A 24,153-nucleotide genomic window follows, 5' to 3' on the forward strand; every position below is an offset into this window, starting at 1 on the left:
GAGTGTTTATCATAAATGGATGTTTAATTTTGTCCAAAGCTTTTTCTATATCTATTGGGATGATCATATGATTTTTATTCTTCAGCTTGTTAATGTGGTGTATCACATTGATTGATTTGTGGGTATTGAACCATCCTTGCATCCCTGGGCTAAATCCCACTTGATCATGGGATATGATCCTATCAGTGTGTTGTTGAATTTGGTTTACTGATATTTTGTTGAGGATTTTTTGCATTTATGTTCATGAGTGATATTGCCTGTAATTTTCTTTTTGTGTGATATTTTTGTCTGGTTTTGGTATCAGAAGGATGCTGGCCTTGTAGAATGAGTTTGAAGTGTTCCCTCCTCTGCAGTTTTTTTGAATAGTTTGAGAAGACTTGGTTTTAACTCTTCTCTAAATATTTGGTAGAATTCACCTGTGAAGCCATCTAGTCCTGGACTTCTGTTTGTTGGGATTTTTAAAAATTACCTATTCAATTTAATTACTGGTAATTGGTCTGTTCATGTTTTCTATTTCTTCCTGGTTGAGTCTTGGGAGATTGTACATTTCTAGAAATTTGTTCATTTCTTCTGGGTTGTCCATTTTATTGACATATAGTTGTTTGTAGTAATCTTATCCTTTGCATTTCTGTGGTGTTGGTTGTAACTTCTCCTTTTTCATTACTGAGTTTATTGATTTGAGCCCTCTTTCTTTTTTTCCTGAGTCTAGCTAAAGGTTTATCCATTTTATTTATCTTATCAAAGAACCAGTTCTTAGTTTCATTGATCGTTTCTATTGTTTTTTTAAGTCTCTATTTCATTTATTTCTGCTCTGATCTTTATGATTTCTTTCCTTCTACTAACGTTGGGTTTTGTTTGTTGTTCTTTTTCTAGTTCCATTATGTGTAAGGTTCAGTTGCTTATTTGAGTTTTTTCTTGTTTCCTGAAGTAGGCTTGTATAACTATAAACTTCCCTCTCAGAACTACTTCCCTCTCAGAACAGATTTTGGACTGTTGTATTTTCATTTTCATTTGTCTCCAGGTATTTTAAAATTTTTTCTTTGATTTCTTCAGTGGTTGTTTAGTAGTATATTGTTTAGCCTCCACATGTTTGTGTTTTTTGCAGTTTTTTCTTGTAGTTGATTTGTGGTTGGAAAAAGCACTGTGGTTGGAAAAAGGTTCTTGATATGATTTAAGTTTTCTTAAATTTACTAAGACTTGTGGCCTAGCATGTGATCTATCCTGGAGAATGTTTCATGTGCACTTGAAAAGAATGTGTATTCTGCTGCTTTTGGATGGAATGTTTCATATATATTCCATTTGGTCTATATCTCTAAGGCAGTGTTTTCATATTGATTTTCTGTCTGGATGATCTGTCCATTGATGTAAGTGGGGTGTTAAAGTCCCCTACTATTATTGTGTTACTGTCAATCTCTCTCTTTATGTTGGTTAATAATTTGCATTATGTATTTAGGTGCTCCTGTGTTGGGTGCATATATATTTACAATCGTTATATTTTCTTGGATTGATTCTTTCTTTGTCTCTTATTACAGTCTTTGTTTGAAAGGCTATTTTGGCTGCTATAAGTATTGCCACCCTGGCTTTCTTTTGATTTCCATTTGCTTGGAGTACCTTTTTCCATCCCCTCACTTTCAGTCTATGTCTGTCTTTAGATGTGAAGTGAGTTTCTTGTAGGCAGCATATATATATGGGTCTTGTTTTTGTATCCACTCAGCTACCCTGTGTCTTTTTATTGGAGCATTTAGTACATTTACATTTAAAGTAATTATTGATAGGTATGTTCTTAGTGCCATTGTTAATTGTTTTGGAGTTGTTTTTGTAGTTCTTTTTTTGTTTCCTTTCTTCTTTTGTTCTCTTCTCTTGTGATTTGATGACTATCTTTTATATTTGATGTTGGGATTCCTTTTTCTTTTCTGTGCATATATCTGTTAGAGATTTTTGGTTTGTGGCTACCATGAGATTTATATATAGCAACTTATATGTATATGTGATCATTTTAAGTTGCTGATCTCTTAATTTCAAATGCATTTTAATGACCCTGAATTTACACTCCCCTCCCCTACAATTTACTGGTTTTGACATCATATTTTACACCTCTTTGTTTTGTGTATCCATTAAATACTTATTGTGGATATAGATGATTTTACTACTTTTGTCTTTTAATCTTCCTGTTAGCTTTGTACATGGTTGATTTACTACCTTTACTGTATATTTCCCTTTACCAATAAGCTTTTTCCTTCTGTAATTTTCATGTTTCTAGTTATGGCCATTTTTGCTTAGAGAAGTTCCTTTAACATTGTTTGTAAAGCAGGTTTGGTGGTGAACTCTTTTAGCTTTTGCTTGTCTGTAAAACTTTTGCCCTCCTTATCAAATCTGAATGAAAACCTTGCTGAATAGAGTATTCTTGGTTGTAGGTTTTTTTTCTTTCATCACTTTAAATATATCATGCCACACTGAAATTTCTGCTGAAAATTCAGCTGATAGACTTATCCCTTGTACATAACTTGTTGTTTTTCCCTTGCTGCTTTTGATAGTCTCTTTATCTTTCATTTTCGCCATTTTGATTACAGTGTGTCTTGTGGTCCTCTTTGGGTTGATCCTGTTTGGGACTCTCTGTACTTCCTGGAACTGGATGTCTTTCCTTTCCCAGGTTATGGAAGTTTTCAGCTCTTATGTCTTCAAATATGTTCTCTGCCCCTTTCTGTCTGTCTTCTCCTTCTGGGATCCCTATAATGCAAATGTAAGTATGCTTCATGCTGTCCCAGAGGACTCTTAAACTGTCCTCTTTTCTTTTTGTTCTTTTCTCTGTTCAGCTTCAGTGATTGCCACTGATCCATTCTTCTGTATCTTCGAATCTACTGTTGATTCCTTATAGTGTATTTTTAATTTCAATTATTGTATTCTTCAGCTCTATCTTGTTCTTCTTTGTATCTTCTAACTCTTTGTTCATCTTCTTACTGTGTTCATCCATTCTTCTTCTGAATTCTTTATGATCATTACCTTGAACTCTTTATGAGGTAGATTGCCTATCTCCATTTCACTTAGTTCTTCTGGGTTTTATCATGTTCCTTCGTTTGGAACATGTTCCTCTGTTGCCTCATTTTTCCTAATTTGCTGTTTTATTTTTTGTGGTACGTGGGCCTCTCACCATTGTGGCCTCTCCTGTTGCGGAGCACAGGCTCCAGATGCGCAGACTCAGCGGCCATGGCTCACGGGCCCAGCCGCTCCGTGGCATGTGGGATCTTCCCGGACCGGGGCACAAACCCGCGTCTCCTGCATCAGCAGGCGGACTCTCAACCACTGCGCCACCAGGGAAGCCCTTTAATGTGCTGTTTTTATTTCTATGTCTCTGGTGAGAGACATAGGTTATGTCTTTGGTTATGTTTCCCAAGTTTGGAAAAGTGGCCTTTTGTAGGAGACGTCCTATATGTCCCAGCAGTGCACTCCCCTCTGGTCACCAGACCTATGTGCTCTAGGGGTGCCCGCATGTGGGCTGCATAGGTCCTTCTGTTATGGTGGGCTGACTACTGTGGGCAGTCTGGTAGGTGTGGCTTGTCCCTGGTCCAGCTGGGTTGCTAGGCCCTGCCCGGTGAGGAGGCTGCTGGTCACTGGTTGGCAGGACCAGGTCATGAGGCAGCTGGCTGCAGAGCCCTGGAGGGTCCTGGGGCTAGTGCTGGCACACTGATGGACAGAGCCAGGTTTGGGGATGGTTAGTTGTGGGGCCAGGGTTCCTGGATCTAGTGTTGACCTACTGGTAGGTGGAGTCAGTTCCTGCATGGCTGGCTGTGGGTTTGAGGTGTCCCAAAGCTAGTTCTGGTGCAGTGGTGAGTGGGGCTGGATCCTGGGGTAGCTAGCTGATGAGACCAAGCTATCTTGGAGTTGGTGTTGGCCTGCTGGTGGGTGGGGATGGATTCCAGGGCTGCTGGCTGAGGGACCCAAGGTGTCCCAGAGCTGGGGTTGACCTGCCAGTGGGCAGGGCAGCGTGCAGGGGGTCCCAGGGCATGGGATGTCCTAGGGCTGGTGCTGGCCTTCTGGTGTGTTGGCTGGGTCCTGACAAGGCAGGCTGTGGAGGTATGGTGGTCCTGGGGCTGGTGTCTACCTGCTGTTGGGTGAGGTCAGGGCCCAGGGTATCAGAGTGCTGGTGCCTGCCCATCAGTGTGTGAAGCTGGGTCCTGGGCCTAGTGCCTGCCCAGTGGCAGGCAGAGCCAGGCCCTGTGGTCTCTGGCTGCAGAGTCCAGGGGTCCCAGAGCTGGTGTTGAACTGCTGGTGGGTGTGGCCAAGGCCCAGCGGTTACTGGGGCTAGTGCTGGCTCACTGGTAGGCAGAGCCAGTTCCCAGGATCTCTGGATGCAGGGCCCTGGGGATCCTGGAGCTGGTGTTGGTCTGCTGGCAGACATGGGCCATTTCCTGACACAGCTGGCTTCAGGATCTGGGGTGTCCCAAGCCTTGTATTGGCCTGCTGGTGGGTGGGACCAGATCCCAGGGTGGCTGGCTAAGGGGCCCAAGGTGTCTCAGAGCTGGTGTTGGCCTGCTAGTGGACAGGGCTGGGGCCCACGGGGTCCCAGGGCTGGTGCTGGCCTGCTGAAAGGTGGGCTGGGTCCTGCCATGGCAGGCTGCAGGGCTGTGGCGGTCCTGAGGCTGGTGTCCATCCACTCGTGGTATGGCACGGGCCCAGGGGGGTCCTGGGGCTGGTGCCTGTCCACTGATGTGTGAGGCTGCTCCCAGGCTAGTGCCAGTCCTCTGGTGGTCAGGGCTGAGGATACTGGGGCTGGTGCCTACCTGCTGGTGGGCAGAGCTGGGTACCAGGGTCTCTGGCTGCAGGATCCTGGGGCCCCTGGAGTTGGTATGTTGGCCTGCTGGTGGGTGGGGCCAGGGCCCAGAGGGTCCTGGGGCTGGTGCCTGCCCACTAGTGGGTGGAGCTGGGTCCTGGGGTCTCTGACTGCAGGACTCTGGGGGTCCCATGGTTAGTACCTGTGCACTGGTGTCGGGGGCTGGGTTCTGGGCCCTCTGGTGGACAGGGCCTTATCCTGGGGCAGTTTTGGGCTCAGGAGGTCTTAAGGCAGCCTGCCTGCTGGTGAGTGGAACTGTGTCCCTGCCTGGCTAGTTGCTTGGCCTGAGGGTGCTGGTGCCAACAGGCTGGTGGGAAGGACTGGTTCCAGTGCTAATAGGCTAGAGGAAGGATTCCAAAATGGCACTTGCCAGCACCAGTGTCCACATGGTAGAATGAGTTCCCAGAATTGGCTACCACCAGTGTCTTGTGTCCCCAGGGTGAGCTCCGTTTGCCTCCTGCCTGTCCGGGAGACTCTCCAAGATCAGCAGGTGGGTCTGACCCAGGCTGCTCTTAAATCATTGCCTCTGCCCTGGGTCCTGGAGCATGTGAGATTTTGTGTGCGCCCTTTAAGAGTGGAGTCTCTGTTTCCCACAGTCCTCTGGGTCTCCCAAAAGTAAGCCCTGCTGGTCTTCAAAGCCAATTGTTCTGGGGACTCTTCTTCCTGGTGCAGGACCCCAGGACTGGGGAGCCCAGTGTAGGGCTCAGACTCATTGCTCCTTGGTGAGAACCTCTGCAATTGTAATTATCCTCCAGTTTGTGGGTCCCCCACTCAGAGGTGTGGGGCTTGACTGTACCGCTCCACCCCTCCTACTGGTCTCGTTGTGGTTCCTTCATTATATCTTTAGTTGAAGATCTTTTCTGCTAGATTCTGGTCTTCCTTAACAATTGTTGCTCTGTAAATAGTTGTAATTTTGGTGTGCCCATGAGAGGAGGTAAGCTCAGGGTCTTCCTACTCTACCATCTTGGCCTGAACTCCCACCATCCTCTTTTCTAAATATACTTTTTATTTACATATACATAAAATTCACCACTTTAAAGCATACAAATCGGTGGTTTTTAGTATATTCATAAAGTTGTGCAACCATCAGTACTAATTCCAGAACATTTTCATCACCCCAAAAAGAAACCACATGCTTATTAGCAGTCACTCCCCATTTCTCCCTCCGCTATCCCCTGTCAACCATTAATCTACTGCCTCTGTAGATGACTGTTCTGGATATTTCACATAAATGGAATCATACAATATATAGCCTTTTGTGTCTGGCATCTTTCATTTAGTAAAACAAAAGTATGATATTCATCCATGTGGTACCATGTATCAGTACTTCATTCCTTTTTATGGCCAAATAATATTCCACTGTGTGGGTATACCACATTTTGTTTATCCATTCATCAGTCGATGGACATTTGGGTCACTACCTTTTTGCTATTAAAAATAATACTGATGGGGCTTCCCTGGTGGCGCAGTGGTTGGGAGTCCACCTGCTGATGCAGGGGATGCAGGTTTGTGCCCCGGTCCAGGAGGATCCCACATGCTGCAGAGCGGCTGGGCCCGTGAGCCGTGGCCGCTGGGTCTGCGCGTCCAGAGCCTGTGCTCTGCAATGGGGGAGGCCACAGCAGTGAGAGGCCCACGTACCGCAAAAAAAAAAAAAATCCTGATATGAACACTTGTGTATACAAGTTTTTGTGTGGATATATGTTTTCATTTCTCTTGGGCATATACCTAAGAGTGGAATTACTGGATCATATGGTAACTGTATGTTTAACTTTTTGAGAACCTGCCAAACTGTTTCCATACCACCTGCACCATTTTATATTCCCAGCAACAGTGTGTGAGTGTTCTGATTTCTCCACATCCTTGCCTTGTCCTTTCCATCTCCCCAACCCTTTTTTGTTTGTTTCAAGCTATCCTAGTGGATGTGAAATGATATCTCATTGTGGTTTTGATTTGCATTTCCCTATTGACTAATGATGGTGAGCATCTTTTCATGTGCTATTTGGCCATTTGTATGTCTTTGGGGAAATGTCTATTCTAATCCTATGTCCATTTAAAAATTGGTTTTTTTAAAATTGTGCTTGTAAGCCTTTACATATTCTGGATACAAGTCCTTTAAAAGATATATTTTCAAATATTTTATCCCATTCTGTGGGTTGTCTTCACTTTCTTGATGGTGTCCTTCAAATCACAAAAGGTTTTAATTTTGATGAAATCTAATTTATTTCTTCTCTTGTTGCTTGTGCTTTTGCCCTCCTATCTAAGAAATCATTGCCAATCCAAGGTCACAACGATTTATGCCTGTGGTTTTTTACTAAGAATTTTATACTTACATTTAGATCTTCAGTCCATTTCGAGTTAATTTTCATATATTACGTGAGGTAGGGATCCAACTTCATTCTTTTGCATGTGACTATTCACTTATCCAAGCACAAATTTGTTGAAAAGACTATTCTTTCTCCCGTTGAATTGTCTTGTTACCTTTGTTAAAAATCAATTGACGGGGGGCTTCCCAGGTGGCGCAGTGGTTGAGAGTCCGCCTGCCGATGCAGGGGACATGGGTTCGTGCCCCGGTCCGGGAAGATCCCACATGCTGCGGAGCGGCGGGGCCCATGAGCCATGGCCGCTGAGCCTGCGCGTCCGGAGCCTGTGCTCCGCAACGGGAGAGGCCACAGCAGTGAGAGGCCCGCGTACCGCAAAAAAAAAAAAAAAATCAATTGACCATCAATTGTGAGGGTTTATTTACATACTCGTATTTCTATTCTATTTATATATATGTCTGTCCTTTTGTCACTACCACACTGTCTTGATTACTGTAACCTTCTATTAAGTTTTGAGATCAGAGAAGTGTGAATCTTCCAATTTTGTTCTTTTTCAAGATTGTTTTGGCTATTCTGGATCCCTTAAATTAATTTTAGGATCAGCTTGTCAATTCCTGCAAAAAAGGCAACTGGGGTTTTGATAGGGATTGCACTGAATCTGTAGATTGGGGAGTATTGCCATTTTAATAACATTAAAAATTTTGATTCATGAACACGGGTATCATTCCATTCATTTAGATCTTTAATTTCTTTCAATGACATGAGTAGTTTTTGTTGTACAAGTCTTGCACTTCTTTGGTTAAATTTATTCCTAAGTTTTTAATTCTTTTTCATGCTTCTGTTAGTTTGCTTGGGCCGCCATAACAGAAAAACCATGGACTACCTGACTTAAACAACATAAATTTTTTCACAGTTCTGGAGACTGAAATCCCAAGGTCAGGGTGCCTGCAGAGATGCTTACTGGTGAGACCTCTTTTTGGCTTGCAGATAGCCACCTTCTCCCTGTGTCTTCACATGCATTTTCCTCTGTGCATATGTGGAGAGACTGAGATCTCTGTGTCTCTTCTTCTTCTTATAAGTACACTAGTTCTGTCAGATTAGAGCCTCATTCTTATGACCTCGTTTAATCTTAATTACTTCCTTAAAGGCCCTATTTCCAAATAAAGTCACATTGGGCATTAGGGCTTCAATATATAGCTTTTGGGGGACACAGTTCAATCCATCACAATGCTAATGTAAATGGAAATGTTTTCTTAATTTCATTTTCAGATTGTTCATTGCTAGTGTATAGAAAGATAATTAGTTTTTATGTATTGATCTTGTATCCTTTAGCGTTGCTGAACTAGCTTATTAATTCTCATAGTTCTTGTGTGTGTGTGTGTGGATTTTCTACATGTCATTGCAAATAGAGCTGGTTTTACTTCTTCCTTTTTAATCTGGGTATCCTTTCTTTTTCTTGCCTGATTGCCTGGCTAGAATCTCCAGTACTATGTTGACTAGAACTGGGAGGAGTGGATATCTTTGTCTTGTTCCTGATCTTAGGGGAAAGCATTCACTCTTTCACCATCAGGTATGATGTTCACTGGGGTTTTTTCATAGATGCCCTTTATCAGGTTGATGGAATTTCCTTCTATTCCTAATTAGTTGAATGTTTTTAGCGTGAAAAGGTGTTTGATTTTATACCCATATTGTATTCATGCATTTTTATACATATATTAAGACAATCATGTGGTTTTGTCCTTTATTCTTTTAATATGTATTAAATTGATTTTCATATATTGAACCAAACTTGCAACCTCAGGATAAATTCCATTTGGTCACAGTGCATAATCCTTTGTATCTATTGCTGGATTCAGTTTGCTAGTATGTTTTAAGGATTTTTACATCTAAATTCATGAGGAATATTGATCTGTAGTTTTCTTTCCTTGTGATTTTTTTATTTTTTAAATATTTATTTATGCATGCTGCTCAGGGTCTTAGTTGCGGCACACGGACTCTTAGTTGTGGCGTGCATGCGGGATCTAGTTCCCCAACCAGGGATCGAACCCGGGACCCCTGCTTTGGGAGTGTGGAGTCTTACCCACTGGACCACCAGGGAAGTCCCCCTTGTGGTATTTTTAAATTTGGTTTTGGTATCAGGGTGATACTGGCCTCATAGAATGAGTTGGGCAGTATTCTCTTTCCTTTTATTATTTTTTTTAAGAAGAGTTTGTAAGGGACTTCCCTGGGGGTCCAGTGGCTAAGACTCCATGCTGCCAATACAGAGGGCCTGGGTTTGATCCCTGGTCAGGGAACTAGATCCCACATTGCTGCAACTAAGAGTTCGCGTGTCGCAACTAAAGATCCTGCGTGCTGCAATGAAGATCCACATGCTGCAGCTAAGACCCTGCGCAGCCAAAAATAAATAAATAAATGTTTAAAAAAAAAGTTTGTGAATTCTTGTTTATGTGTTTGGTAGAATTCAACAGTGAAGCTATCTGGTTCTGGGCTTTTCTTTGTGGGAAGTTTTGATTACTGATTCAATCCTTTTGCTTGTTATAGACCTATTCAGACTTTCTTTTTCTTCTTGAGTCCATTTCAGTAGTTTGTGTCTTTGTAGAAACATTTCCATTTCATCTAGGTTATCTAATTTGTTGGCATACATTTGTTCATAAAATTTCCTTATAATCCTTTTTATTGATGTAAGAGTGATTATAACATCCCTCTTTCATTCCAGATTTTAGTAATTTGAGTCTTTTCTTTTTTTCTTGGCCTTTCAAGCTAATGATTTGTCAAGTTTGTTGATCTTTTCAAAGAATCTACTTTTTATTTCATTGATTTTTCTATTGTTTTTCTGTTCTCTACTTCATTTATTTCTGCTTGAGTGTGTATTGTTTCCTTCCGTTTCCTATAGGTTTAGTTTGCACATCTTTTTTTTTTTTTAGTTTCTTAAGGTTTGCAGTTAGGTAATTAATTTGAGGTCTTTCTTTTTTAATATAGCATTTATAGCTATAAATTTCCCTCTAAGCTTTAACTGCATTATAACTTTTGATACATTGTGTTCTTGTTTTCATTTATCTTAAAGTATTTCCTAATTTTCCTTGTGATTTCTTCTTTGACCTATTGGTTATTTTGGAGTGTGTTGTGTGATTTCCACGTATATGTGAATTTCCCACATTGCCTTCTGTTATTTATTACTTTTTAAAAAACTTTTATTGAAGTACAGTTGATTTACAGTGTTGTGTTAATTTCTGCTGTACAGCAAAGTAACTCAGTTATACACATATATTCTTTTTCATTATGCTTTATTACAGGATATTGAATATAGTTCCCTGTGCTAGACAGTAGGCCCTTGTTGTATATCCATCCTATATATAATAGTTTGCATCTGCTAATCCCAAACTCCCAATACTTCTCTCCCTCATCCCCCGCTCAACAACCACAAGTAGTCTGTTCTCTATGTCTGTGAGTCTGTTTCTGTTTCATAGATATGTTCATTTGTGTTGTATTTTAGATTCCACATATAAGTGATATCATATGGTATTTGTCTTTGTCTGACTTACTTCACTTAGTATGATAATCTCTAGGTCCATCCATGTTGCTGCAGGTGGCTTTATTTCATTCTTTTTTATGGCTGAGTAGTATTCCATTATACATATATACCACATCTTCTTTTTCCATTCATCTGTCTTTGGACATTTAGGTTGTTTCCATGTCTTGGCTATTGTAAATAGTGCTGCTATGAACATACGGGTATCTTTTCGAATTAGTTTTGTCTGGGTATATGCCCAAGAGTGGAATTGATGGATCATATGGCAACTCTATTTTTAGTTTTTTAAGGAACCTCCATACTGTTCTCCATAGTGGCTGCACCAGTTTACATTCCCACCAACGGGGTAAGAGAGTTCCCTTTTCTTTACACCCTCTCCAGCATTTCTTTTTTGTAGACTTTCTAATGATGGCCATGACCAGTGTGAGGTGGTACCTCATTGTAGTTTTGATGTGCATTTCTCTAATAATTAGTGATGATGAGCATTTTTTCCTGTGCCTGTTGGCCATCTGTATGTCTTCTTTGGAGAAATGTTTATTTAGGTCTTCTGCCCATATTTTTGATTGGGTTGTTTGTTTTTTTGTTATTGAGCTGCATGAGCTGTTTGTATATTTTGGAAATTAAGCCCTTATTGGTCACATCATTTGCAAATATTTTCTCCCAATTCGTAGGTTGTCTTTTCATTTTGTTTATGGTTTCCTTTGCTGTGCAAAAGCTTATAAATTTGATTAGGTCCCATTTGTTTAGTTTTGCTTGTATTTCTATTGCCTTGGGAGACTGACCTAAGAAAACATTTATATGATTTACGTCAGAGGGTGTTTTTCGTTTGTTCTCTTTTAGAAGTTTTATGGTGTCTTGTCTTATATTTAAGTCTTTAAGACATTTTGAGTTTATTTTTGTGTATGGTGTCAGGGTGTGTTCTAACTTCATTGATTTACATGTGGCTGTCCAGCTAGCCCAACACCACTTGCTGAAGAGATTGTCTTTTCTCCATTGTGTATTCTTGCCTCATTTGTCGAAGATCAATTGACCATAGGTGTGTGCGTTTATTTCCAGGCTCTCTATTCTGTTCCATTGATCCGTGTGTCTGTTTTTGTGCCAGTACCATGCAGTTTTGATTACTGTAGCTTTGTAGTATTGTCTGAAGTCTGGGAGGGTTATGCCTTCACTTTGTTCTGTTTCCTCAGGACTGCTTTGGCAATTCTGGGTCTTTTATGGTTCCATATAAATTTTAGGATTTTCACATTCTGTGAAGAATGTCATGGGTAATTTGACAGGGATCATGTTAAATCTGTAGGTTGTTTTTGGTGGTATGGCCATTTTAACAGTATTAATTCTTCCAATCCAAGAGCATGGGATATCTTTCCATTTATTTGAATCATCTTCAGTTTCCATTATCAGTGTTTTATCGTTCTTGGCATGTAAGTCTTTCACTTCCTTGATCAGGTTTATTCCTAAGTTTTTTGTTTTTTGGGGTTTTTTTGATGTGATTTTAAACGTGATTTTTTTTTTTTTTTTTACTTTCTGATATTGCATTGTTAGTGTAAAGAAATGCAACAGGTTTCTGTATGTTAATCTTGTATTCTGCTACCTTGCTGAATTTTTTTTTAATCAGTTTTAGTAGTTTTTGTGTGGAATCTGTATGGTTTCCTATATATACTATCATGTCATCTGCATATAAGGACAATTTTACCTCTTCTCTTCCAATTTGGATACCTTTTATTTCTTTTTCTTGTCTGGTTGCTGTGGCTAGGACTTCCAATACCATGTTGAAAAGAAGTGGTGAGAGTGGGCATCCTTGTCTTGTTCCAAATTTTAGTGGGAAGGCTTTCTTTCAGCTTTTTACCATTGAGTTTTATGTTGGCTATGGCTTTGTCATAAATAGCTTTCATCATGTTATGTTCCCTCTATACCCACTTTGGTAAGAGTTTTTATCATAATGGATGTTAAATTTTATCAAATGCTTTTCCTGTATCTGTTGAGATCACCATGTGGTTTTTGTTTTCTCTTTTGTTGATGTGGTGTATCACATAGATTGATTTGTGTATGTTTTACCATCCTTGTGACCCTGGGATGAATCCAACTTGATTGTGGTGTATGATCCTTTTTCATGTGTTGTCAGATTCCGTTAACTAATATTTTGTTGAGAATTTTTGCATCTATATTTATCAAATATAGGTATCAGTATATAGCTATAGATCAATATATTCATAGATAATAGATTAATATAGTCATCAATACAGATACAGATTTGCTGATATTGGCCTGTAATTTTCTTTTTTGGTGTTTGTCTGGTTTTGGTATCAGGGTGATAGTGGCTTCATAGAATGACTTTGGGAGTATTCCCTCCTCTTCAGTCTTTTGGAAGAGTTTGAGAAGGATCAGTATAAGTTCTTATTCATATGTTTGGAAGAATTCCCCAGTGAAGCCATCTGGTCCTGGACTTTTGTTTGTAGGGAGCTTGTTTTTTTGTTTTTGTTTTTTTAAATTACAGATTCTATTTCACTTCTAGTGATCAGTCTATTCAAATTTTCTGTTTCTTGATTCAGTTTCGGTGGGCTGTATGTTTCTAGAAACTTGTCCATTTCTTCTAGGTTGTCCAATTTGTTGGCATATAATTGTTCATAGTATTCTCTTATTTTTTTTTATGTCTATAGTATTCTTTATTATTTCTCCTCTTTCATTTCTTATTTTATTTGGGTCCTCTCTTTTCTTCTTGGTGAGCCTACCCAGAGGTTTGTCAATTTTGTTTACCCTTTTGAAGAACCAGCTCTTGGTTTTATTGATTTTTCTGTTGCTTTTTAATCTCTTTTATTTATTTCTCTCTGATCTTTACTATTTCCTTTCTTCTGCTGACTTTAGGTTTTGTTTGTTCTTCTTTTTCTAATTCTTTTAGGTGGTAGGTTAGGTTGTTTATTTGAGATTTTTCTTGGTTTTTTTGAGGAAGGCCTGTATCACTATGAACTTACCTCCAAGAACTGCTTTTGCTGCATCCCATAGATTTTGTACAGTTGTTTTGTATATTTTTATTTTTATATGAAGCTGATATGACTGGATTCTAAGTACACTGAGATTGTCAAAAGGTTACATATTTCCTTCTGATTCTTTAGGTTTTTTCTTTGACTTCATACTCTTTTTTAAAAAAAAAATTCAGTGTACCTGCCCCATTTATTTTAACAAACACAAAACATTCGCATAATGTTTAACATTTGATGGACACAACCCTATGTTATAGATACTATTGTTGTCCCAACTTACAGATGAGGAAACAGAGACATGGAAAGATTAAATTCTTTGCCAAGTTCCCACAACTAATAGATGGCAAAAACTGAGATTTGATCCTGGGCTTCCAGCATTTGAGCCCATACTTTCAGTTAGCAGCTCTAAGAGTTTTTGGTCTCAGGACCCCCTTATATTCTGAAAAAATGACTGAGCCAAAATGTATACGGACATACAAAGGCCCTAGAATATCTAAGAAATCTTGATAAAGAAAAAAATTTTTAATAAAAATATGACTGGTTCTCAAAGTTGGAAGACTTAACCAGCATATTTCAACATTTACTACAAAACCACCGTAATTAACACAGAGCACTTTTGGAGCACGTATAGATAAATATACCACTGGAACAGAACAAAGAATCCGTAAATAGACCCACAGATGTATGTTTTCTTGATTTACATCAAAGGTGCCACTGTAATTACATGGGGGAATGATTTTGGAACAACTAATTGTGTGTATGGAGAAAAGTGAAGCCTGACCTTTAACTCAAACACAAAAATTTGTTAAGTATATCATAGACCTAAAATCAAAAGATAAAACAATCAAACTTCCAAATAAAAGCATAGGAGAATATTTTCCTGGTATTGTGGTAAATAAAGTTTTTAATCAGATCACAAAATACACTAAACCAAATAAGAGAGATTGATAAATTTGACTTAAATTAGAACATCTGATCATCAAAACGCATCATTAAGAAAGTAAATAGGGGCTTCCCTGGTGGCGCAGTGGTTGAGAGTCTGCCTGCCGATGCAGGGGACACAGGTTCATGCCCCGGTCCGGGAAGATCCCACATGCCGCGGAGTGGCTAGGCCCGTGAGCCATGGCTGCTGAGCCTGCGCATCCGGAGCCTGTGCTCCTCCGCAACGGGAGAGGCCACAACAGTGAGAGAGGCCCGCATACTGCGCAAAAAAAAAAAAAAAAGTAAATAGGCCAGCTATAGAATGATAAAGAATTCATATACAGAATATACAAAGAATTTATACAAATCAATAAGCTAAAGATAATTTTTTTTCCTATTCATCTTTTTTTTTTCTTTAGGGTTTGAGGTAGAGGTTTTTTTTAAGGTTTTTTTAAAATTGAAGTATAGTTAATTTACATTGTTGTATTTCAGGTATACAGCAAAGTGATTCAGTTATCTGTGTGTGTGTGTATGTATGTACATACATATATACATATACACACATATATCCTTTTTTAGATTCTTTCCCATTATAGGTTATTTTAAGATATTGATTAATCTTCGCTATGCTGTACAGTAGGTCCTTGTTGTTTATCTATTTTATATATAGTAATGTGTATCTGTTAATCCCAAACTCCTAATTTATCTCTCCCCACCCCTTGCTATCCCCTTTGGTAACCATAAGTTTGTTTTCTATGTCTGCGAGTCTATTTCTGTTTTGTAAAGAAGTTCATTTGTATCATTTTTTGGATTCCACATATAAGTGATATAGTATTTATCTTTTTAAAACGAACAAAAGATTTGAACAAGCATTTCATGAAAGAGGATATTCAAATGACCAATTAATGTATTAAAAGGAACTCAGAATAATATCAAAGAAATGCAAATTAAAACCATAATAACACAATTAGCAGAATGGATAAAAAAATTTTAAACTTTCATTATCAAGTGTTGCTGAGGATGTGGAGTAACTGAAATTCTCATCCATTATGATTTGGCAGCTTCTAATAAAGCCAAACATAGACCTACTGTGGAACCCAACAATTCCACATCCAGGCATATGCTCAAGAAAAATTAATTCATATGGCCACCAAAGACTTGTACAAGAATGTTCATAGCAGCTTTATTCATAATAGTCAAAAACTGGACAAAATCCAAATGTCTGTCAACAGGAAAAGAAAACAATATGTGATATAGTTGTACAATGGAATATTACTGGCAATAATAAAAATGAACAGACTATTACTACACAGAATGACATGTATGAATCTCAAGAACGCTATGCTGAGAGAAAAAAGCCAGGCACAAAAGTATACATATTAAGATTCCATTCATATGAAGTTAAGAACAAGCAAAACTAATCTATGATGATAGAAATCAGAATAATGGTGACCTCTGGTGGATTGGTGAGTCCTTCCATGATGATGGAAATGGCCTATAACTTGAATGTGGTGGAGGTTACATGGTGTATACATATGTAAAAATGAATTGAGCTGAATGTTTAAGATTTGTGTACTGTATGTAAATTATACATCAGTAAAACTTTAAATAAAAAGGACCTCCAAAGAGCCTTTGTTTATGTGAGTTATATCTATCAAATTTTATATTAGAAATTGAAATTGTGAAACTTTAAGGTATTAACTCATTTTTAAATAAAAAAAAAACTTACCACACATTAACATACATAATGTCTTTATGAAAAATAACTGTTTTCTAAAACAAAAAATTAGAGGAGTGGCATTGTTTTACATTTTTGCAAATTTCTTTAACGTCTGACTAAAATAAGACAGCTGGAAAAAAGACAGCTGGATTCTCAAACCTGCTTCTGCATTTAATGTGTTAAAATACCATGTTATGCAGCCTTTGGAAACTCTACTGTACACTTACAGGAGAAGGCAAATGAAAAGACAAATGAAACTTATAAAAATAGTTTTAACCTCATGATTCTCTGGAAGTCTCAGAGACCCTAGAGTACCCCATATTATACTTTGGGAACTGCTGCTCTGACCCACCCTCCTTTGCTGCCTTTTTAGCATGTTGCTAGAAGAGAAATGTAATATTCAAGTTTAGAATGGGGTTCATGTTAGCTATTTTATTACACAGATTCCTTAGTATCTCTCTCATTTTCCACAGTTCTACCCCTGCCTCCCCTACATTTTCCAGGGCCAATAAGTTTGGAGATGAAGACTTCTCTTCCTCTTGGCCCTTGTCTTCTCTGTAGTGGAGGCTATATTCCAGCAAGCAGGTAGATGTTAACAGTAGGACACATGAGCATGACAGGGGCTGACTTTGATCATTATCCACCCTCTTAGCATAATTATCATCATAAGTTGCTGCAAGAATTAGTTTTCGTTTCATCTCTCAACTCACAGGTCACCCCTATGACTGTATAGGAAGCACCTTGGTTAGTGACTTAGTAACCTCAGCTGTCTCACACCAGTTCACATCACTGTCCTTTCCAGAGGCAGGACTGCCTTAAGGACCTTGACATGGCACTCTTTTGCCTTCTTAGTGTGTCTTTAGTTATAGTTTAGAGCTGCTGGGTACAGCCAGATGACTGTAGGTACTGGTTGGCTTTCTGAGATGCATCTAATATGAGCGTAAGACATACGCTTCAGAACAATTTTTTCCAACATTTTTTAATGAAAAATTTCAAACATACAAGAGAGTTGAAAGAATTTTATGGTAAAAACCAATATACTCATCATCTAGATTTTACAATTTACATTTTACTATATTGCTTTATCATATATGTCTATCCATCCCTCTATCCATCCATAAATGATTTTTTATGCATTTCAAAGTAAGTTGCAGACATAAATACACTACACTCCTCAATGCTTCAGCATGCATACGTTTAACTAGAATTTAATGTTTGTGTAGAGGGTTGTTTTTTTTTTCAGGTAAACTTTGTATATGGTTTACCCAAAGGAACTGAAAACTATGTCCACATAAAAACCTGCACATGTATGTTTATAGCAGCTTTATTCATAATTGCCAAAACTTGGAAGCAACCAAGATGCCCTTCAGGAGATGAATGGATAAATGAACTGTGGTACCTGCAGACAATGGATTATTTTTCAGCACTAAAAAGAAATGCATTTCAAGCCATGAAAAAAAAATGAAGGAAACTTAAATGCATATTACTAAGTGAAAGAAGCCAGTCTGAAAAGGCTACATACGGTATGATTCCAACAGTATGACATTCTGGAAAACGCAAAGCTATGGAGATAGTAAAAAGATTAGTGGTTGCCAGAGGTTAGAGGGGAGGGAAGGATGAATAGGCAAAGCACAGAGGATTTTTAGCATGGTGAAACTGTTCTGTATGATACTACAATCCTGGTATGTTATTATATATTTGCCCAAACCCATAGAATATACAAAACCAAAAGTAAACCCTAATGTAAACCACAGACTTTGGGCAATTATGATATGTCAATGTAGGTTCATCAGTTATAACAAATGTACTACTCTAGTGAGTGATGTTGATAATGGGGCAGGCTGAGCATATGTGGGGGTAGGGAATATATGGGAAATCTCTGTCAGTTCTTCTCAATTTTGCTGTGAACCTAAAACTGCTCTAGGGACTTCCCTGGTGGCACAGTGGGTAAGAATCCACCTGCCAATGCAGGGAACATGGGTTCGATACCTGGTCCAGGAAGATCCCACAGGCTGCAGAGCAGCTAAACCTGTAAGCCACAACTATTGAGCCTGTGCTCTAGAGCCGACGAGCCACAACTACTGAGCCCACGCGCCGTGGAGACCACACACCACAACTACTGAGCCGACACACCACAACTACTGAAGCCCGCGCACCTAGAGCCTGTGCTCCACAGCAAGAGAAGCCACCACAATGAGAAGCCCGTGCACTGCAAGGAAGAGTCGCCCCCACTCACTGCAACTAGAAAAAGCCAGCATACAGCAACGAAGACCCAATGCAGCCAAAAATAAATAAATTAATTAAAAACAAAAGAAAAAACTGCTCTAAAAAAAATTATCTTAAAAAAAATAAGTCCTGTCAGAAGAATGAGCTCTCCAGAAGACAAAGGCTGCTTTCATTTAAAAAAATTCATGTACAGTGAAGTGGACAAATTGTAAGTACAGCATTTGGTTAGTTCTGACAAATATGTTCACATGTGTTTCCCATACAGAATTGTAAAATATGACTGTCACTCCAGAGTTTTTCTTGTGGTCCTTCTCAGTGAATACCTGACCCCACCACACTCCCGGAGACAGGTACCTGTTTTCAGAATAATTTTTAACTTACACCCAGTGAAATTCTTTTTTAAATTAAATCCAGAAATCCCTGGATTACTTGGGCTTATTGTTCTTGGTTATAGACTCTCTAGAAGTCACAGAAAATTTCCAGCCTCTCCTTAGATGATAAGATATTTTGTGTAAATGACTTTTTATCTATAAGTTATTTTTTAAATTTACTTTTTATTTTATATTAGAGTATAGCTGATTTACAATGTTGTGTTAGTTTCAGGTGTACAAAGTGATTCAGCTATGCATATATCCATTCTTTTTCAGATTCTTTTCCCATACAGGTTATTACACATTATTGAGTAGAGTTCCCTGTGCTATACAATAGGTCCTTGTTGATTATTTTACATATAATAGTGTGTATATGTTAATCCCAAACTCCTAATTTATTCCTCTCCCCACCTTTCCCCTTTGGTAACCATAAGTTTGTTTTTGAAGTCTGTGAATAAGTTTCTGTTTTGTAAATAAGTTCATTTGTATCATTTTTTTAGATCCCACGCATAAGTGATATCATAGGATATTTGTCTTTCTCTGTCTGACTTCACTTAGTATGATAATCGCTAGGTTCATCCATGTTGCTGCAAATGGCATTTCACTCTTTCTTATGGCTGAGTAATATTCCATTGTATATATGTACATCTTCTTTATCCATTCCTCTGTTGATGGACATTTAGGTTGCTTCCATGTATTGGCTATTGTACATACTGCTGCAATGAACATTGGAGTGCATGTATCTTTTCGAATTACGTTTTTCTTCAGATATACGCCCAGGAGTGGGACTGCTAGATCATATGGCAACTCTTTTCAATTTTTTAAGGAACCGTCATACTGTTCTCTATAGTGGCTGTACCAGTTTACATTCCCACCAACAGTGTAAGAGAGTTCCCTTTTCTCTACACCCTCTCCAGCATTTCTTATTTGTAGACTTTTAAATCATGGCCATTCTGACTAGTGTGAGGTGGTACCTCATTATAATTTTGATTTGCATTTCTCTAATAATTAGCGATGTTGAGCATCTTTTCATGTGCCTCTTGGCCATCTGTATGTCTTCTTTGGAGAAATCTCTATTTAGATCTTCTGCCCATTTTTTGATTGGGTTGTTTGTTTTTTTGATATTGAGCTGCATGAGCTGTTTGTGTATTTTGGAGATTAATCCCTTGTTGGTTGCTTCATTTGCAAATATTTTCTTCCATTCATTGGGTTGTCTTTTCGTTTTGTTTATGGTTTTCCTTTGGTGTGCAAAAGCTTGTAAATTTGATTAGGTCCTGTTTGTTTATTTCTGTTTTTATACTGAGTTATTTTAAATTATGAAACAGAAGAACTGATCTTCAAGCACAGAATAGGTGTTCAATATAAGCTTTTTATTTCCATAATTCTAAACTGCATGGATCTAAGAAAAATGTATTTAATGGGCAAAACTTTCAAAAGAAAAGAAAAAGCAAGTCACTGTCACTCATTCCTATATAGCAATAGTCCAGTGAAGGCAAAGCTCTCAATGTATTGTACAAGGTGAAAAAGAAGCTCTCAGGCTTCAGAGTTGCAGGATATTATTAAAGCCCTGTGACCATAAACCAGGCTGGCCTTAGTGCCTCTTTCCCAGACAGTCTTATTTAACATCAGCACTCCAGGCAGGGCAGGTCAGAACCTTTCAGAGCCAGGAAAATACCTCCTGCAGTGCTTAATCATACACATCTTGAGGCTTGTGGATAAACTCTTTATCAAACGAAGGCTTGAGTCCCAAACAAGTATTGAGTGGCTCATTTATTCCTTCTTTTGTCCCACCAAAATGATTTTTTTAGTGCATGGACAATTCTGCAGAGATTTATTAAGTCCTCATATAGACCTATTCCTGTGGAGCATGTGAGGATGAAAAATATGATTCTCAATTTCAAGGGGTATTATGTTTTAGGGGGAGAACCAGGTAGAGGAGAATTCCAATTAAGAGGAGGTAGGGCATGATGGAGAGGGAACTTCTGGAAGAGGGAAAATCTGAACTAGACCTTGAAAGATTGGTAAGGTTTTTTTTTTTACAAATATGGATGAGAAGAAAGAGCAAATAATTTTTCATACTGCAGCCCGAGTGATCTTTATGAAGCACAAATCTGATCATTACATTCCTCTACGTAAAGCCCTTCATCGATGAGAAATATTAACACTCGTGTTTTATGAGATAATAGTGCCTGGCACACAGTGGATGAGGAAACTGAGGCCCAGTAGGGGCCGTGCCCTCCCCAGAGCTAGGTACTTAATGGCAGAACCAGACTGGGACTTAGTCCCCTAGGAAATACTCCTCTCCTTAGGCATCTCAGTAGCCATTTTAGGTTCAAGAAAATAAATCAGCATCCTAGGATACAAGTATATCTGGGCTGTGGAGGACCATACAGCCATTCAAACCGGTGGGCACATCTGCGTGTAATCACCCAGAAGGAAATTCAAGATTACTGCTAATTCAGTAAGGGAAGTTGCCGTAATTATAGGTAGCATAATCCTGTTTTCACAAAACTAATGAAGTTTGTGAGTGGCAGGAAGAGGTCTGGAATGATAACACCAATGTGCTAGCTGAGGAGGGGGGATTTGGCAGAGGAACTTTCACTTGTTAACATATACATTTCTTTGTTGCTAGAGTTTGTTTTGGTGGCGGGTGGTCGTCTTGTTTTATTTACAAGGAGCATGCGTTTTGTTTCTAATTAAAAAGGCAGGCAAAACCAAACTCTCCGCTGACCCTCAGGATTGTGTCCAAATTCCTTACTGAGGCCCCTCTTGATCCACCTGCCTTCACGCCTGCTCTCCCCCTTCCAGTTCCGCCTGCATCCGAGCTCCAGCTGCCAGAACTCAGGGCTCTGCCTTCTGGACTGTGAGCTGCTTCTTCTCTCTACCCTTCTTTTCCCCTTCTCTCAGTGGGGCTGTCTTTTATTTATCCTTCAGGGCTGGTGCTTCCTGAAATACTTTCTTCCCTATTGTTTGGCACCATGTTGCCTTCGTTTTCCTTTTTCTTTTCCTTCCTGCCCCCTTTGGCAGCTCATTTCTTCTCCCTGGCCTTTTAGCTCAGTCCTTGGCCGCCTGTTCTCTCTTGGGCGGAGCTCCTTCCCATCCACTTCTTCCGTTCCATCGCTCTGCCTCGACTCTCACACGTCCAACCCCAGGCCACACTTCCCTCTGAGCACGACATTTGGAGAGCCTTCTTCAGAACTAACCCCCCGACTTCCCCGGGACACACATACCCTCAGCAGGTGACACTGTTGTCCTTCCTGTGTGCTTCTCCCTTCTCTGCAGCCCAGACACTTTTCTTTATTGCACTGCTGCTCCCTTCTCACCCAGAGCATGATGGCCCTGTACCTCCTCCAGAAGGCTCTTCAAAACACAGCTCTGGTGTTCCCCCTACTGAAAATCCTTCAGAGGCTTCCCGCGGCTCTGAGGACAAAGACCTTACTCTTCAACCTCAGGCTCAGCTTATCTGACCCGAGCTCACATCCCCCTGTACCCCCTGCACACCAGCCCCACTGGCCTTTCAATGCTTCCCTCTAAAGGGCCTTGCTTCCGAGACCATTGCCCTGCTGACCTGGCCTTGAGTGTGCCCTCCTCACAGCCTCCCTGCACCCTGGTTGGTGCCTAGTTACCACCTGTCTTTCCACAGAAATTACACTGCTCAAGGAAACCTTTCCTGATGCCCAAACTAGACCAAACCCCTGATGGGGCGCTCAGAGCCCCACCACTTTCCTTCACAGTCCTCCTCACCGTTTGCTATGAAGGTTTGCATAATTCATGGATTCACTAGACTGAAAGCCCAGGCTAGGGACTGTGCCTGTTTTCCTCCTTTTGTGTTCCCCAGACCTAGCAAGGACAGGCACTCAATAACAGAAATGTGAAAGTTGAGGGAGAGGAAACAGGTGAGAAGAGTTAAGGGGAGAAAGTCCATGGGGTCAAGAATAGCTGAGTATGCCTGGTAGGCCAGCTGATGTCAGTCAGACCAAGGAATCTGGGTTGTATTTTGTGAATCCAAGGAGGTCAGCCAAGCTTCCAGGGCAGGACAGCTGAATTATATGATCAGCTCAACAGTGTAAATGGGATGACCTAGTACATTCCAAAAAGCCTTCAACAGTTTGGATTGATATTGGCTATGTCTCTGAGAAAAGGAATTGGGGATGGATTTTATTTTCTGTGTGCTGTGCTTGAAGTCTTTGGTGTTACTACTGTAGGTGAACGACACTGGAGGACTTCTCATTCAGCGGTCTGAGTGCTTCATCCATTAGCTCATTAGGACGGGAAAGCCTATGACGATAGCCGGCGGAGCATTTCTGCACCTTTCTTTAGCAAGGAGTCCAAACATTTTTTGAGTTCAATTTTTTTTTTAAAACAGGTGTTTACTAAAGTGAGCAAGGATCTTCTGCAGCTGTTTGGAGCCTGAGTGGCAGATGACACCAACTAACTGGGGACAAGTATGAGTTACACCCCAAAGGCTGCTGCAGCAGGATGCCCAGACAGCACGTAGACCACCTCCACACCTGCAGAGCTGAGAGGATCTCAGGTAAGGGGTCCATAGATGCTCAGTAATGAGGCTTGTGAGAGAAATACTTTAACTGGAGGTGAGGCCTTGATGGCAGTTTTGGCTTCGGAAGCAAGGTTGGGGTCATCATTCAGCTGCCTCTCCCTCCACCTCCTGAGGGGCCCTAGGTTTTATTTATTTATTTATTTTTATTTTATTTTTGGCTGTGTCGGGTCTTAGTTACGGCGTGCAAGCTTCTCTCTAGTTGTGGCACAAGGCTCTGTTGTTGTGGCTCATGGGCCTCTCTAGTTGTGGCTCACATGCTCAGTAGTCGCGGCACACGGGCTTAGTTGCCCCGCAGCATGTGGGATATTAGTTCCCCGACCAGGGATCGAACCTACGTCCCCTGCATTGGAAGGCAGATTCTTAACCACTGGACCACCAGGGAAGTCCCCTTAGGTTATATTTAAGTAGACCGCCTTCCCTACCTATAACTGTGAGTGCCAAAGCAATCCAAACGTGCCTCCACTCTAAGCTATAAAGAAACAATTAACCACAGTTAATGGCCCATAATTTGTTACTTCTGTATTCTATTCCCAAGGTTCCCTCCTAAGTTATTACCCATGAAGAAACATAAAACTGCACATAAAACTGTATTTCACAGAAACAAAGTGAGCTCTTTTTTGCTTTATTTCCCTCTGATTTAAAACAGTGGGTCTTCCTAGATGGAAAAGAGGTTCATCCCCACAGATGGGAAAGGCTACCACTCA

General features: G+C 40.0%; 1 long non-coding RNA gene across 3 annotated transcripts in view; it reads left to right on the plus strand.

The window, feature by feature from the left end:
• Positions 1–24,153, plus strand: part of LOC132504361 (uncharacterized) — a 49,832-nt gene that overhangs the window by 8,996 nt on the left and 16,683 nt on the right. For all 3 annotated transcript variants that reach the window (XR_009534862.1, XR_009534861.1, XR_009534863.1), the window contains exon 2: positions 23,258–23,425. This is a non-coding gene — a long non-coding RNA (uncharacterized LOC132504361). The remainder of the gene's footprint in view (positions 1–23,257; positions 23,426–24,153) is intronic.

The sequence above is a fragment of the Lagenorhynchus albirostris genome, chromosome 14 (genome assembly GCF_949774975.1).
Source record: "Lagenorhynchus albirostris chromosome 14, mLagAlb1.1, whole genome shotgun sequence".
Taxonomy (NCBI): Eukaryota; Metazoa; Chordata; class Mammalia; order Artiodactyla; family Delphinidae; genus Lagenorhynchus; species Lagenorhynchus albirostris.